We start from the raw sequence: 17,218 nt of genomic DNA, 5'->3' as shown, positions 1-17,218 counted from the left end.
TGTTTTTTCGTAGGTAAACTGTATGTACAATGTGTACAACCCTTTAGTGTGCATCACTGCGGAATATATTGGCGCTTTATAACTACGTTAATAATTATCCTATATTTTTCATAATTTCCCCACATTTCCAAATATTGGTTATCAGATCTCCCAGCATGCCATAGCACTAAAGCATTTTCAGTTAAGAACATCCTCAGATTTGTTTTCTCTGTATAGGTTCTGTTACAGGAATAAAATTAAAGGTGCCAATACACGTGAAGATCCGCTTGCTTGGCGGGGTCGCCAAGCGAGCGGATCTTCTCCCGATATCCCCACCTACGGAGAAAATGTAGGCTAATTCAATAGTTTGGCCCTGGGGCCAAACAATCAAATTATAATGGTGGCAATGGGGTAATCGGTTCAGGGACCACATCAACGAGCTGATGAAGCCCCCGATCCGACTAAATCTTTTAACCTTCCCGATCGATATCTGGGCAATTTCAGGCCAGATATCGGTCAGGCATGCCCCTTGTTCCTGACCCTGCACGGCCCGATTAGCTGCCAAATCGGTCCAAGGGTCCGATATCGACAGCTACAATTGGCCGTGTATGGCCACCTTAAGAACACGCTAGCAAGCTGATTAGAGCACATAATATACCATTGTGTGGCCCAGAATTAATATAATCTGTATATTTATGCAATTAAGTATATGGGCAGCAATCCCCTGAGATGGCCAGGGAATCCACTGGAAACATTCTCTTGTCAGTCCACGTTAAAATACCAAACCGTTTTAGAGTTTTTTCAACTGTAATGAGATCAAGATAACCTTTGGCTTCTAAATGGTGGAGGTGAAACGCAGGCTGACCCCTGGCCTGTCCGTGTGACCTTGAGGCGGGCTGCAGCGCCACATCGGGAAAGATCATTTCTATTAGTTCTACTGCAAGGGCAGCCTCCCAGCTTTGTGTTACCAAATGAGCGTGAGTTATAAAGGCAAAATGACAGACATCATTCCTCTGTCTTTCTGCGTCAAATAATCAGACTTATTCCAAACAACAAGGAACTGTATAGTGCGTGTGTTCGGCTTTGAAAGCGAGATGTGTGCGGAAGGCAGTCTCTGGCTCCCCCGTGAGACGCACGATGGATTCGTCCCGGGGCTCCCCACAGCTCCACATTAGCAGCATTTTCCCACTCACCCTCTTTTTTAATGGAAATCACAACATGTCTCCGCTAGATAAATCTGTGTTCCTAAACCCAATTGATTTTTGAATAGAAGCCTTAGAAGAATAGCAATAACTCTATGGCAATTAGCACAAAACTTCCTCACAATCAAAAGGCCTAGGTGAGTGCATAGCTGAAGGCGACAGAAGATGCTGCAGTTTAATTGCTTTTAGCACTAGACCTGTTTAACAGGCTACCAACGTTCTGCTGCGCCATTTGAGAGTTGTAGTTGCACTTCAGGTGCTACAATACAGTGTCAAAGTATGGTCTATTGCTTGCATACCAGAATGATAAAAAAATGAACCCAAATGGCTTTATCATTACTATAAGATAATATTTAACAACATACACATACGCACACAGACAAAATGCTGATGTAGAAATGAGATACATACAGGAAAAATTATTGTTTAATCATAGAAGTGACAAAAAGCTTTAGTCTAACAAGTTTGGCATCTGACTTTCAGATGTAACTTCAAGTGCAAACAAATTGAACACAGTAATACTGAAATGAAGATAACCATTAAATTATTTATATAAACTGTTTTGCGTACGGAAAGCAAATGAAATTCTAAGCAGCTTTCCAAGATACATATTTTTGCACACTGTTAATGGTTTAAAAGTTATTTGTCAAGTAATTTCTGTTGTAATCAGTATCTGGCTGGTTATATTTTCTGCCTTGCTGATTCTGACTTTTGAAACAATGTAGCATAAGCCAGCTAATAAAACCACTGGAATAAATATAACTGGGTACATAGTATTCAGAGTGAGAACTAGAGAAATGAAAAGCATCATGTGATCTGCCAGACTAGAGTATGTATGTTTTAAAATTTAGCATTTATGTAATTCACTAATTAATTAGGGTGGTAGCTTCTTAATGTAAATATTGTGTTAACATTCACCTCTGTGTAAGGGAGATGGAAGCTTTTGCACATGGAATAAAAAAAGTATTTATTGCAGACTGGGTGCCCTGTCTTTTTATGGCAAGTGGGTACAAGACCACTGTCAAAGTTATATATTAAAAAAAATGCCACTTCTTGTCCAGCATCTGCTAATTTACTGTACCCAAGAAGCATTGCTGCTCGCTGCTCAGTGGTGGGGAATTCAGTGTAAAGGGGTGGTTCACCTTTAAGTTAACTTTTAGTTTGCTGAATGGCCAAGTCAAAGTAACTTTTCAGTTGGTCTTCGTTATTTATTTTTAATAGTTTTTGAATTATTTGCCCTTTTCAACTTTTTGCAGCATTTAAATAGGGGTCACTGAGCCCAGCAGCCAAACACTACAATTTAATTGTTATTTTTCTTTTTATTCCTTATTTCTCTATTCATCTTCTCTCGTATTCATATGTCAGTCTCATTTTTAAACCACTCCCAAGTTGCTTAGGTAATTTGGAGCCTATCAACTAAAATGCCAAACTCAAGAGCTTCTGAACAAAAAATTGAAATAATTTGTAGAAAAAACTACAAATGATAAAAAATGAAGATCAGTTGCAAGCTGTTTTTGAACACTGTGTCCTTTTAAAAATGTACACAGTCCTTTTAATTTTCTTTTACGAAATAATGTGTGTATGTGTTTCCTTAACACACGTTTTATTTGCTTTACATGCAGATTTGTGGTGCAAACTTGTTAAGAGTTATTCTACATAGAGGTAAGTGCCTATTCTAACGTTTGAAATCCTGATAGTTAGACATGAGATGTATTTGTGCTGTGCTTGGGGCCATATCTGGTTTCACTTTTAATACAGCGCTGTTTATTAATTCCATTTAATGTGCCACACTCAGATTTTTTTTACCTTTCTGAAATATAAATATTCTTCTCTGCACTTTGTCACATCACTTATCAGGACCCTAGTGCTTGTGCTTAGTATACACTTAACTTGTTCTCAACCCTAGAGTAATAACCCCATACATCGGGCACTGTATTTTTTTTTAGGATGTAATCTAAACAAATGTGGAAAATAAATGTCATCTACTTTTGTTTTTAAAAAAATTAAGGATATTTTAGATTTTATTCATAAAAGCTGCTCTCTAGCCTTGCATTCTTTTCTTTCCAGACTCACATTATCACTATTATCCCAATACATCATAACTTGCATTAAAAAAATGGAATTCATGAAGCAAGGTAGGTTTAAAAATAACCTAAGAATGATGTGTGGACTGAACCACAAAAGTGTACATTACAGTGACCAAATGAAACCAGCATGCAATTTATATTAATCTATGCCGCATTAAAACCCACCATTGATATTGATATTTTCTAGGAATACCAGCTTTCCTGTGCAGGGCCATAACTACAGAGGACCTTTCAACTGCTGGGGGACCCGGGAGGTTTAGGACCCCAGTGATTGATAAGCAGTTTTAATATATGTTTATGAAAAACATAATATTCCCAAAGTTTAGTGAATGCCCCAGGGCAAAAAAATTATTTTGCTGTAGTGCTTTTTTTTTTTTATATTTCTAGTTACTCCACTGCTCCTGTGGATGGGCACACTTCTTTACACACAGTAACTGGGTCCTAAAGCCAGACCATAGTGGCCAGTTTTAAAAAAATCCCCACAAAATATATATATGTTTGTGTGTATATATAGATTCACTTTAGTGCTCATTTACACCCATCTTTACTGTTCTTATATGTCTGTTTTACTTTATTTCGTACTCCCAGTTTAGTAAAATCACAAAAAATAGAAAAATCAAGAAACCCAAAGACTTCTACAAATGTATGCCAGTTTAGTACAGTCACCCATGTACCTTGTTTATTTTAGAACACAAAACGTTGTTGGTTACGACAACACAAATGTAATATTATTAACGTGCAAATATGAAATAATTTCTTCGTGTGTTCTTTGCAGCAGTTCTTATTTCTTGCTCTTTTTTTCTTTTATATTTCTATTAATTCACTCCATGAAAATTATTGGTGACTAATGTTTTTCTGAATGCTTTTGTTATTGCATTGTTAGTCAGGATAACAAGAATCACAAATCTTTATACATGATACACTGTATGTATATATCAAATTGTGATAAACGGCCAAACATCTGCCGTACTTTCTTTTAATTTATTTTAAACTCAACACTGCCCCCTGCTGCCATTCCTCAGATTTTCTTTACAGAAGCATGATAGTGTTGGAAAACCCTTAGCTCAGTGATCCCCAACCAGCGACTCGTGAGCAACATGTTGCTCACCACCCCTTTGATGTTGTTCCCAGCGGCCTCAAAGCGGGTCTTCATTCCTGAATTCCTTCATTCCTTAACTTGGAGGCAAGTTTTGGTGGTAGAAAGACCATGAGAACTACCAAATAAAGCCTCCTGTAGTCTGTTAATCCACATAGGGGCTACAAAATAACCAATTACAGCCCTTTTTTGGCCACCCATGCTTGTGTTGCTCCCCAACTTTTTTTATATTTAAATGTTGCACATGGGTTAAAAAGGTTGAGTACCCCTGCCTTAGCTCATAATGTTCATTATGTCAAGTATGTTTAACCTGGTGCTCTCCATTTTTGTATGGTAACTAAAGCTAGCCTATCAAAACATCAAAGGTCTCATGATTAGGTGGCTTACTGTAATTTCTTCTCTGTGCCTTTTAGGGAGCGCTTCAGTGCTCAGACAAGCAGGAGTTTTGTTTTCTGTGTTGTTGGCTTTTGTCACTTGCTCAGAAGTATCTGAACGACTGTGTGCTGTTGCAGTGTAGCTAAATAAAACTAAGGCAAAGTTCTGTTTTACTGGATTTTGATGTCACTGTCTGTTTTCTAACAAAAGTCCTGTTTGCCTACTACAATCATCCACAATATATACACATATATGCACATCCAAACCATGTATGAAAATAGGCGCACAGTCAAATCATTAGATATACTGCAACATGGATCAATTTCCATAAAGTAAAGGTGGCTTTTCCTGGACATACCTGGATATCAGGCTAATTCGAATTACATCGGCGGGAATAGGCACTGCTGGACCGAGGAAGTTGATGCAGTCTCCGATCCGACAGAAAATCAAACCTGCCCAATTGAGATCTCGCCAGTTTTAGGCCAGATATCGGTCTGGTAAGCCCATTTAACTGCCAATAGATTACCCACGTTAGTGCCACCTAGAACACTATATTTATTCTGCAGAAAGTTTTACCATACCTGAGTAAAAAGCCCTAGAAGCTCCCCCTATATCAGGGGATTTCCCTATTTGTTTAGAATAGCAGCTGCCATTTTAGCTTGGTCTCAGTAGCTTCTATGAGCAGCTCTAGCCCCTGGTAGCTCAGACCACCATTCTGATGGGAGGGGGAGTGAATTTTAATGAATTCCTATGAGAAGGGGGAGCAGGAGACAGGAGAGAGCTGCGCAGACTCCGGCCCAGGAATAAAGGATTTTTCTGAGAGAGGAAGTCTGATATTGAAGAACATGTGTACACAAGGGAAGACAAGAAATCCATCCTGTGTTTCTTTAGATAGAGGACCCAGTTCAGCTTTTCTGTGAGTGCTTATGGCTGTATTTACATAGGCCTTTCTGATTATTTAATTTTTATTATTTTATTATTTAATTTTTATCTTTCCTTCTCCTTTAATGGGTAGTCAAATGATCTCATGATTCCTGCTTGGAAAAGCAGTAAAGCTATATTGATAGCTGTAAGAAGCGCACAAAAAGGAACTTTATGGTGTAGTATTTTTAGTAAAAAGAACATGCACCCAAAAGTGCTAGAGAAACTTCAAACAGTGCTTATTAAGTTGTGACTGTGACAGCACTATACAACGATGATCCACCTTCACCCGCCACGTGGTGAGCCAACCTACTCACCAGACTTAAGGTGGCCATACACGTGGCGATCTGACGATGTTTCGTACGACCATCGGTCGCACGAAACATCGTAAGATCCGCCACACACCATTCAGGGCTGAATCGGCAGGTAAGGAGGTAGAAACAATAGGATTTCTACCTCCTTCTGCCAATTCAGCTCTGAAGGGAGAATTTTGGTCAGGCGCCTTCTATGGCGCCCGATCAAAATTTTCAAACTGGTCCGATCGGCGAGTCGTCCGATATCAGCAGCTTCCTGCGATATCGGTCGACTCGCCGACATGCCATACACGCACCGATTATCGTACGAAACGAGGTTTCGTACGATAATATCGGTGCGTGTATGGCCACCTTAAGAGGGGTATCAAAATCACATCAATCAAATCCAAAAGGCTGACACAGAAACCAATTCCTCAGTGGGACACAAAAACCATCATATAAAAAAATGATTAAAATGCATATAGCATAATAAAAATACGACATTCAAGGTACTCACAAAAGTCCACTTCAAGTCATTTCAAGAAGCGACCACACTGAAGTCATATTTTTATCTTTTGCACAAAATCAACTTTTTTTTAAAGTCAAATTCAAATAGGGCCATTAAAAAAAAACAACTATATATTGGTATATTAAGTACCACTGGTCCCCCCATACTTAAAATTATCTTCCAAAAATGTGCTGGTGTCATGCAACTTTTGATTGATGGCAAGAGAAAGCAATCCATTGTGAGAAGTGGACCACATTAGCTTAATAGTTGCTACATGGTGAGTAGTAGCAATCAAAATGCTTCATAACATTTGGTTACAATGTTGGTATTCAGATGCCCAAAACAGGCAAATTCCAGTACTGTCCATTTTTGATAACTAGCGATAGGACCACACGTGGATTGGCAGACTACATGGATATGGTCAACTGGCCAGATGATTGCATGAGAAAGGTCCACTAATGAGCACAACCCATGCAAACTGGTGCTGTCTGCTGATTTTTGCAATTTGGCATCAACAGCCTTTGCATTGGCAGGCCAAGAATGACTAGATTGTTACACCATGTACTACATCCCCCCCCCCCTCATGCTTTGCATGGTGTATTTTAGTGATCCAAGTGGACAAAGGCAGATTGCTTCCTTCACATATTGCACCTGTTTACAGACTTATTGTATTGGCCAGTGGTGCACAATCTGAGCACTGAGACCCATGTTGGAGTCACAATTGATAATCACATATTAAGTACATAAGAACAATGTTTGCTCAAATAAAACTTAATTCTGTTGAATTTATTTTATCCTTACACATTTGCTGTGGTCATTTAAATGAGTGAAATATAGCCTTTTATTTTTAGCATTGTTAAAGTCCAAGGGCTGAAGGACTATTGATAAAGCATAACTATGCACTAAAGAGAAACTATATTTGTCCTGGTGAGGCAGTGTAAAGGACAGGACAGAGCCTAAGGCAACTGAGTTAGTCTGTGCATTACTAAAAAAAGAGACCCACTTAGGGACTGAATAAAATGCAATCCCTGTTGATCAGCTGTTTACAAAGGACCCAACAGACTGCATGAGAACTGGCTGAGCCTAAGGCACCTCTGTTTGTTCTGATGGGATTATCTGATGACACGTCCCTAAGTGTCCCTGTCACCAAAAGTTCAAGCCATGTGCACCAAAGGTGAAAAGCAGTCACATTATTTGAACTATGATGAACTGTCTGATAAAAAACAAGACAAGGGCCTGATTAGAGCAAAGTGAGCAAAGAAAAGTTGGCTGTGCACAAGTTTGGAAAGGGAAGGGCTTATGTGTGTGATAAGAACCTAGATGACTTCCTTTTGCTGTCAGAACTTGATGTATTGAAATAGGATATTGAAATTCCTTATTTGTATCATATCCAGTCACCCAAATGAAAGGCTGCACAATGCAGCCACTGACCATACAACAAGTGGGTGTTGCTATATAGGCTTCACATCCATGTAATTTAACCTTCTTACTTAGGTTATGAGGCAATACATTTATTTATTATACAATCTATATCTATACAAGTTCTTATATCAGGAGATCTCGCCACTTGTCCACAATGCGAGGTTTCTAATACCTCCAACCATGCACATGTGTTCTAGGAGGATCAGTCAAGAAGTGGGACTATAATAGTCTGTGGAGCTAGATGTTGAGAATGTGGCTCTCCAGGGAAAGATATTGTTTCCAGGCAGCCAAAGAGCTTCACGGTCCCCTTTATATGACACCCTTATTTTGAAAATGTATTTGGTTCCAACATTCTGTTGAAAATTTAGATGGCACTGGTCTACGGGGTCACTGAGTTGCTTTCGCTTATATAAAATATGTCTTCATTGCAAAGCCATCTCCCAAAAATATTTTTTTGCCTAATAAAAGAAAACTTAATTCTAAGCAACCTTGCAATATACATTCATTACATATTTGTAATGGCTTTTAAGTTGTTTGTATATATAATTGCTATTAAAAGTATTGTCTGCCTGTCCATTCTATTCTCTGCCTTGGGGGCTCTGGCGTTTGTTACATTGTTTCAGATTTTACAGACTAGTCTTGCTGGAGGAACCTGGCACTTGCAATATTGTTTAAAAAGTAACAACCAGGAGTTCAGCTAATGCTGCTTTCAATAGCAATTATATTTACAAATAACTTTTAAAGCGCTAATAATTCTCAATAAATTGATATTGGAAAGTTGCTTAGAATTATGTTTTCTTTTATTAGGCAAAAAAAATATTTTTGGAGTTGACATGTCCTTTAAAGTATATTACACAACAGCACCTAGCAGTATATAGCATGCATATCTTGAAACATGTAACAGCTGTCCAGTGTGTCTGTACACCTCCTCTAAAACTGCATGTCCTCAGTTATAACAATGATTGCAAAGGCCAAAATTCTCGACGAGGCGACCGATATCGCAAAAGTCTGCAGATATCAGTTGACTCGTTGTTTGGGCGGGTTAAAAGATTTTGATGGCGCCCAAGCAAAATCTATGTTCAGGGCTGAATCGGCAGAAGGAGGTAGAATTGTTTCTACCTCCGTATCTGATGATTCAGGGTGGGAATGATCTATATGGCAGTCATTTCATAGATGAGAAAGGGTTTGCTGGATTAGTCCTGTATTATGGCTGCAATCGCTATTATTTTGATTGCACAGTGCTTTGGGTTATTATGTTGCTTTATTAGTAACTAATGAGATCAGTTTTCAGGTGTCCATCCTCTCTGGGTGGTAAGGAATAGACATGCATCTTTGATGCTTCCATGGAATAGGATTCTACCTGCATAGTTCCTCATTCTCATTACCATGACACAAGCCATCATTACTCAGATTCTTGAGTCAAATGCTATCCCCTTCACTTTCATGAAGACCATTACACTATGTCAATAAATAAATAATTCTTTTCATGGGAGAAGCAGGTTGGACTGAAATGGGGGTCCCCGCTGCTGAATTCCCCTTTCCCAGAGTCCCTCTTCTAACACCTCACTGACAGATTAGTGTCCCAGACAGGAACAAGAAGGCTATTTTGCCAAGTATGACAATGACACATTGACAGACATGTTTCCATCAGCCTAGCCTCTGTTTGTGTGCCCCTGTATGCTGTGCCTTTATGCAAATTGCTGTTATTTGAAGTTGCTTCCCAGGTGCTGAAGTTAAAAGCAGCAGAGGACCATGATCTACGGAGTGGCCCATCCTGGTGCTGAAAGCCCCCTTGTGTCGGGAGCTAATGGCTGGCCAAAGCAGGTCTGCATTAGAGGAGGTGATGACAGTTCCAGCCAAAGAGCTGCCACACAGGTGACTGGGTTTCAACATAGATCCAGAAAAAAGGAACTCTGTATGGTATGCAAAGGGAAAAGCACCTTCCCTTTATTAGCCTCTGACATCTGACACTTAAGTAACACTGATGCCTTTGGTTACACTGCAGTGGTGGAAATGGTGGAAGCTCCACAGGCAAAAGTAATTGCAGTACAAGTAGTTTATATACTAAACACAAATTGATGGGATTTGATTAATTATTTCCCACTATTCTTTTCTGCAGGCATAAATATTAAAGTAAAAACATGACCAAAATTATATATAAAGATATTCCTAAGGTTTGACAGTGCCATGGGTAGAAGGTATTGATCTGGACAGCACCTTGAAAGACTGGGCTGTCCAGATCAAAACCGGACAGGTAGCAAAGCTAATATACATACAGACACAAAAAATGTCAATACACAGAGGTTCAGACCTACATATTATACATTTGTATGGACAACCAGTGTTTCTAAGCTCATTGAAACCTTAATCAAGCTACAAAAACAAATAATTACAATGCTCATCCCCTGCACCCCCACAGGGACCCCCCTAACCCCCCACTGGGCCCCCGCCACCCGCCCAACAACCTCCCCTGAAGGCCCAGTCCGACCCTGACAATGCTGATGGCCCAATATGTGTTAGAAATTAGTAAAATGCATATCTGTATTGTATACTAAGATATTCAGTTATTTGGATGTTTTGTTATTTCATAACTGTTTGCAAGGACATACATTCATAAGTATATATATATATATATATATATATATATATACATTTTTTATTTTTTTTTGTTCAGACAGGCACACCCTTATAAAAACTTCATGTCTTTATTTTAAGCACATTGCACAAAAAAATCTGACGTTTCGGTCCTTATTAGGACCTTTCTCAAGGATCCTTGACAAAAGGGCCTAATAAGGGTGCAGTGATCCCCCAACCCGTGGCTCGTGAGGAACATGTTGCTCTCCAACCCCTTGGATGTTGCTCACAGTGATTTTAAAGCAGGTGTATTCTGAATTCCTGATTTGGAGGAAAGATTTGGTTGCATAAAAAAACAGGTGTACTGCCAAACAGAGTCTCCTGTAGGCTGTCAGTCCACATAGGGGCTGTCAGTCCACATAGTCTATTACAGCCCTTTTTGGCACCCCCTGGAATCTTTTTCATGCTAGTGTTGCTCCCCAGCTCTTTTCACATTTGAAGTGGCTCATGGGTAAAAAAGGTTGGGGATATCTGCGTCTAGTGCAATGTGATAATAATAATAATGTGTCAAACAAGAACAGGACTTACTACAAAAAACAAGTATTAGAAATGTACAGTGGATATAAAAAGTCTACACACACCTGGTAAAATGTCAGGTTCCTGAGCCGTACAAAAATGAGACAAAGATAAATCATTTCAGAACTTTTTCCACCTTTAATGGGACATAAACTGTACCTATAAACTGAAATCTTTTAGGTGGAGGGAAGAAAACCAAAAAAACTAAAATAATGTGGTTGCATAAGTGTGCACACCCTCTTCTAACTGGGGATGTAGCTGTGTTCAGAATTAAGCAATCACATCAAAATCATGTTAAATAGGAGTCAGCATACACCTGCCATCATTTAAAGTGCCTCCGATTAACCCCAAATAAAGTTCAGCTGCTCTAGTTGGTCTTTCCTGACATTTTTTTCCCACAGCAAAAGCCATGGTCCACAGAGAACTTCCAAAGCATCAGAGGGATCTCATTGTTAAAAGATATCAGTCAGGAGAAGGGTACAAAAGAGTTTCCAAGGCATTAGATATACCATGGAACACAGTGGAGACAGTCATCATCAAGTGGAAAAATATGGCACAACAGTGACATTACCAAGAACTGATCGTCCCTCCAAAATTGATGAAAAGACGAGAAGAAAACTGGTCAGGGAGGCTACCAAGAGGCCTACAGCAACATTAAAGGAGCTGCAGGAATATCTGGCAAGTACTGGCTGTGTGGTACATGTGACAATAATTTCCCATACTCTTCATATGTCTGGGCTATGGGGTAGAGTGGCAAGACGAAAGCCTTTTCTTACAAAGAAAAACATCCAAGCCAGGCTACATTTTGCAAAAACACATCTAAAGTCTCCCAAAAGCACGTGGGAAAAGGTGTTATGGTCTGATGAAACCAAGGTTGAACTTTTTGGCCATAATTCAAAAAAATATGTTTGGCGCAAAAACAAAACTGCACATCACCAAAAGAACACCATACCCACAGTGAAGCATGGTGGTGGCAGCATCATGCTTTGGGGCTGTTTTTCTTCAGCTGGAACTGGGGCCTTAGTTCAGATAGAGGGAATTATGAACAGTTCCAAATACCAGTCAATATTGGCACAAAACCTTCAGGCTTCTGCTAGAAAGCTGAACATGAGGAGGAACTTCATCTTTCAGCATGACCCAAACCCAAAAGCATACATCCAAATCAACAAAGGAATGGCTTTACCGGAAGAAGATTAAAGTTTTGGAATGGCCCAGCCAGAGCCCAGACCTGAATCCGATTAAAAATCTGTGGGGTGACCTGAAGAGGGCTGTGCACAGGAGATGCACTCGCAATCTGACAGATTTGGAGTGTTTCTGCAAAGAAGAGTGGGCAAATCTTGCAAAGTCAAAATGTGCCATGCTGATAGACTCATACCCAAAAGGACTGAGTGCTGTAATAAAATCAAAAGGTGCTTCAACAAAGTATTAGTTTAAGGGTGTGCACACTTATGCAACCACATTATTTTAGTTTTTTTGGTTTTCTTCCCTCCACCTAAAAGATTTCAGTTTGTTTTTCAATTGAGTGGTACAGTTTATAGGTCACATTAAAGGTGGAAAAAGTTCTGAACTGATTTATCTTTGTCTCATTTTTGTACAGAACAGGAACCTGACATTTTATCAGGGGTGTGTAGACTTTTTATATCCACTGTATATTTACAAATTACAGTTTCGTTTCCACTGGGGAATTTACTAATCTACACAAACATTATTACAATACTTGAATTTACCACACCAGTGAAATCAGAAACAAAACATGACGCCAAAAGAATACGCTAAGATTAAGTAACACCCAACCAGCAAATGTCCCTTCTGTAATTAGTTATATACTTGTAAAGGTATGTATTTGCAAATAGTTATGGAATAAAAAGCATCCAAATGATTGAATAGTTGAGTATGCAAGGCAAACAGATATGCATTTTACTGTATGCAGGGTATGTCGTCTAAGCACATAAGATGTCCCACTCATGACTTGGGTTACATAGTAATTAGTAGATGAGGGTGAACAAGACATGTCCATCAAGTTCAACCTTTTGTCCAAGTATCTAATGTATCTGCCACTATAAAAAGATATTGTGTAATCTCAAGGGATGCCCTTGCCTTCTCTGGAAGGATTTACTGGTGATCAAGTAATAATAGAATTTATTTTATGGGCCTTATATATATTTATACAAGTTGATTAGTAAGCCCCTCTGCTCTGTAAACAATCCCAACTTGACCAGCCTTTCTTCATACTGTGTAGAATTATAAATTCTAACAACTGAGACCTGTATCTCTGGGTCCTAGGTTCATTTTCAGCTAGGGCACTGTCTGCAAGGAGTTAGTATGTTGTCTTCATGTTTATGTGGTTTTCTCTGTGGACTCCAATTTCCTCCCACACTTCAAAAACATTCAGGCAGTAAATTAGTTAAGACTTTAAGCTCCACTGGGAACAGGACTGATATGTACGATGTGGAATATTCTATGTAAAAGCATCTTATAATATGTGTAGTAATAAGTATAGTAATCAAATAAACAGCTTGCACAAAATAATTGACTGAAATAACATTGCTCTTCCCTTGGTATGTCTGATCTAGTGATGTGTGGGTTAACCCACAATCCACAGGACCTATGGGTTTACTCTTGGTCTAGGCAGGTTAGGGCTGAAATTTTGGTGACCATTGCCAGTTCGTTTTGGGTGCAGGTCAGACTGGGGAAGTGCACTCTTCCTCTGCTCCCGAAGTTTCACTGTCTTGGAACCTAAGGCACTCACAGTGCAAGTGTGAAGAACCGAAGGACACAGGTTAGGGTGCAGGTCCTAAAATGGCAACATTTTGTGGGTAAGGATCGAGTGCAGATTAGGGTCAGTGCGGGTTGAGTTTTTCTTGACCCGCACATCACTAGTCTGATCCACTGGTAATGAAGGATCAAACCTTCATAGGCATTACTGTGGCATTTCTCCTTCTGCCACTTTGCAGGTGAATTCTCCTGACTGCTTGTCAATTAGTCTTCTTGGCCTCAGGCCATAAATCAAGACAATAAAAGGACTGCAGTAAAATAAACACAAACTGTCCCTCCTTCTCCCATTCAGATGTAGTGAGCTGGGAAAGGTTCATTCTCTCAGAGTGGTTCAGCCATCTCTTGCTTCAGTGCTCTCTGAAGAGGAATCCGCATTGAGCCCGGTATCAATACAGGTGAGCAGGTCACAGAGAGAACCAGTGACTGCTCACAAAGTGCACTGTATACAGGGGTCAGCACAAGGACACAGCACCTTTTACTCAATGAACCCCTTTATTGGCAGCTAATTACAGCTCATTTGTGCAATTACACTTATCCCACCCATCACATTTGAAAATTTGAAACAAAATATTCTTTTATAGTGCTTTACTGATCAACCAAACATTTCTCTCTGCTGGGCTTAGATCACAGGACCTAGCAGGCACCATATACATCATGACCACCTTTCTTTTGCTCCATTTGTTTTACCAAATCTATCAGAACAGCAGAAAATAAAGAGGAGCTGCAGCTTCTTTTCACTACCTTATCTACCTATGCATTGTGCATTGGACCAGTCTAAAAGGAACCAATAGATATTGGTGGCGTCTGTTTGGCCAACGTAAACTTGCCAAAAATCTTTTTTTACAGATTTCTTTGTACATATATGATTCTGTTAAGAAGTAGTTAACATATTACTTGAAACGTGGCTATAAATCAGTTAATAACTTGCATGCCAATGTGCTGGATGACCCCATGTGCACCTCCACTAGGCACAATGGGTTGATAATGGCCATAGAGAAGAAGGTGGATAGGAAGGAGAGTGGAATAAAGAGCCTGTCACTGTGTCATCCCTCCATACATGCACAGCAAGTGTACCAATGCACTTGGGCTTTTGTCCATTCTAAGGTTTTGATAGATTGTTGATATACAAGATGAGAGCTTGATTAGGACAAGAATAGAGGGGCCCTTACATGACACTTTCTGAATAGCCTCCTGACTTTTCTTATTTGCTTAGAGATAAAGGCAGAATGCTGTGGTTATCAGTTAACTGGCTCAGCCCCACCCTCTCAGGTCCCAGGTATGACACACCGGCTGGAGGCCTCTGCAGGTAAAATGGCAGTCAGTGCTCTTGTGGAAGATAGGAATCTGTGAAGTAAGTGCCACAGCCTAGGGGACAATGGGCAGAGCTAGGCTGGGAAGCCATTCATCACCAGGGGACAAAGCAGCTGTCAAAGGGGACAGGAGCATCCTGCAGGCATGTCATCTGTGGCGTGGCCGAGCTGACACGGCAAGCAGGGATACCAGGGCAAGGAGTGTGCAAGGGTGACAGAAAAAATGCAACTACCAAACGTACACACAGATATGTATCGTATGCAAACACTTAGGCCTCTATGATATACACAAACATATCGTATGCAAACACTCACACATGCGCTGATACACACAAACATATTGTGGGCAAACACTCATACATGTGTACTGATATATAAACCAACAGCATTATCATTATGAAGGTTAAAGTGACTCTGAGTATATTTAAGGAAGTTCTTTGCTTAGATACATTTATTGCTGTTAGTTTGCCCTGGCCTGCCTTTGCTTTCTGCCATTACTAATAAGTTCCACTATACTACACCACATACTGATATCATAATGGTGAGCAGAAGTATTACGGCTCATACATACCAGTGTTTTTTAATTCATTTACAAACAAAAAAAGCATCATATGCGTTTATATGCATTTAAACCCTCTATTCTACTGAATAATGGACATGCATCAAGTGCACAGATGTTCAACTTGTGGTCCTACAGCATTTTTTGTTTTTGCAACAACATCCACTGTTCCTCAAAAGCTACAGGTTAGAGGACTTTCTCAGCCAGAATATATTACCTATTTATAGAATAGGCAGGTAGCCTTAAATGCAGGACATAAGATTCAACACAGATTGTGTATTCATATTTTTCCTCCGTTTGGCGATCTATTCAAAGATTAGAGTTTTTTCCCAAGGTGTGTTCGGAAGAGGCAGAGAACTAAAGCTGGCCATATACAAAAACATCAACTTGTTTGCCAAATAAGAGCATCTTCGCCTGATTTACCAAGGTTGGTCTGATCTTTATCCCCCAGTCCAATGATTGAACTACATAGGGGTTCTGTTGACAACAGTCAGAAGAGAACAGCATCCATAGCCCAATGCATTCCTTACCTTTAGTTTGGGAGAGCATTGCTTTGGCCCCATACATGTGCCAATGAGCTACTGATGCAGTAAGGAGTGGTCATATTACTGGCCAATATTGGCCAGCTGAAGGGTTTTTAAACCTTGGACTAAGGTGCTACAATACACACACAGCAAGATAACTACACAGTTTGGTTATATTCCTATTAAAAGCAAAATATACAGGTTTCTGGATAAATTATGAATAATGTAATGCCAAACTGGTCTAAAATTTAAACTTGTTATGAAAATGGTGGTCAAAAATGTGTCTTTTTAGCTCTCTCCCAACATATGTAGCAATTAATTTTTTTTAAAAAATTGAAAACTGGATAAACCTCTCAAGGAGAACCCTTTGTGGTCAGGTCCCCCCATAAAATTACCTGGTTGCAGTCACCCGGAGCAGATTTCAGGGCCAAAACCAGTGTGCATTTTGCCAAAATCATGTGCCTGCACCTAGGCAGACACAGTGGTTTTAGGTGCAGGCACAGGGGTAGACTTGTTAGAGCATAGGGACTGATTCTCAGCCTGTGTTTATCTGTAGGCTGAGAATTACGATCTTTCTTTTTAAGTTCCCACCCTCCACTGATGTTTATGGCTGAATCGTCCGATATGGAGGTAGAAACAATAGGGACTCTATTGTCCCATCCGATCAATGAGATGACCGATATCTGAAGCTTTTGCGATATCGTTCTTCTCGTCGTTCCACCATACCCATATCGAATATCGTTCAAAACCTCGCTTTGTACGATAATATCTGTACGTGTATGGCCAGCTTTAGCCTGGTGTGCCCATAGCTTTAATCTTATTATAGTTATATAAAAAGCCACTATGCTATAGTTACAAGCTTATCTATAGTTCATTCCTAATCTTACCCTACTTTTTATGTTTTTATATTTACTCATCTGTACCCACACCACCCCAGCCTCTGCAATCCACTGCAGAAGTTGCAGCCTAAGAGCTCTGGCACACAGGGAGATTAGTCGCCCGCAACAAATCTCCCTT

General features: G+C 39.8%; 1 long non-coding RNA gene across 2 annotated transcripts; it reads left to right on the top strand.

The window, feature by feature from the left end:
- The first annotated feature begins 833 nt into the window (after positions 1 to 833).
- On the top strand, positions 834 to 5,087 carry LOC101732760. 2 transcript variants are annotated; one of them, XR_004220877.1, is made up of 4 exons: positions 834 to 1,318; positions 2,804 to 2,843; positions 3,249 to 3,316; positions 4,778 to 5,087. It is a non-coding gene; the product is annotated as an uncharacterized LOC101732760 (long non-coding RNA). The 2 variants fall into 2 exon arrangements; XR_208183.4 differs by lacking the exon at positions 4,778 to 5,087 and adding an exon at positions 3,456 to 4,493.
- Positions 5,088 to 17,218: the final 12,131 nt, after the last annotated feature.

This window comes from Xenopus tropicalis, chromosome 1 (assembly GCF_000004195.4).
Source record: "Xenopus tropicalis strain Nigerian chromosome 1, UCB_Xtro_10.0, whole genome shotgun sequence".
In the NCBI taxonomy this organism is placed as follows: domain Eukaryota; kingdom Metazoa; phylum Chordata; class Amphibia; order Anura; family Pipidae; genus Xenopus; species Xenopus tropicalis.
Note: the sequence above shows the minus strand (reverse complement) of the source record. Positions and strands in the feature narration are given on the sequence as shown.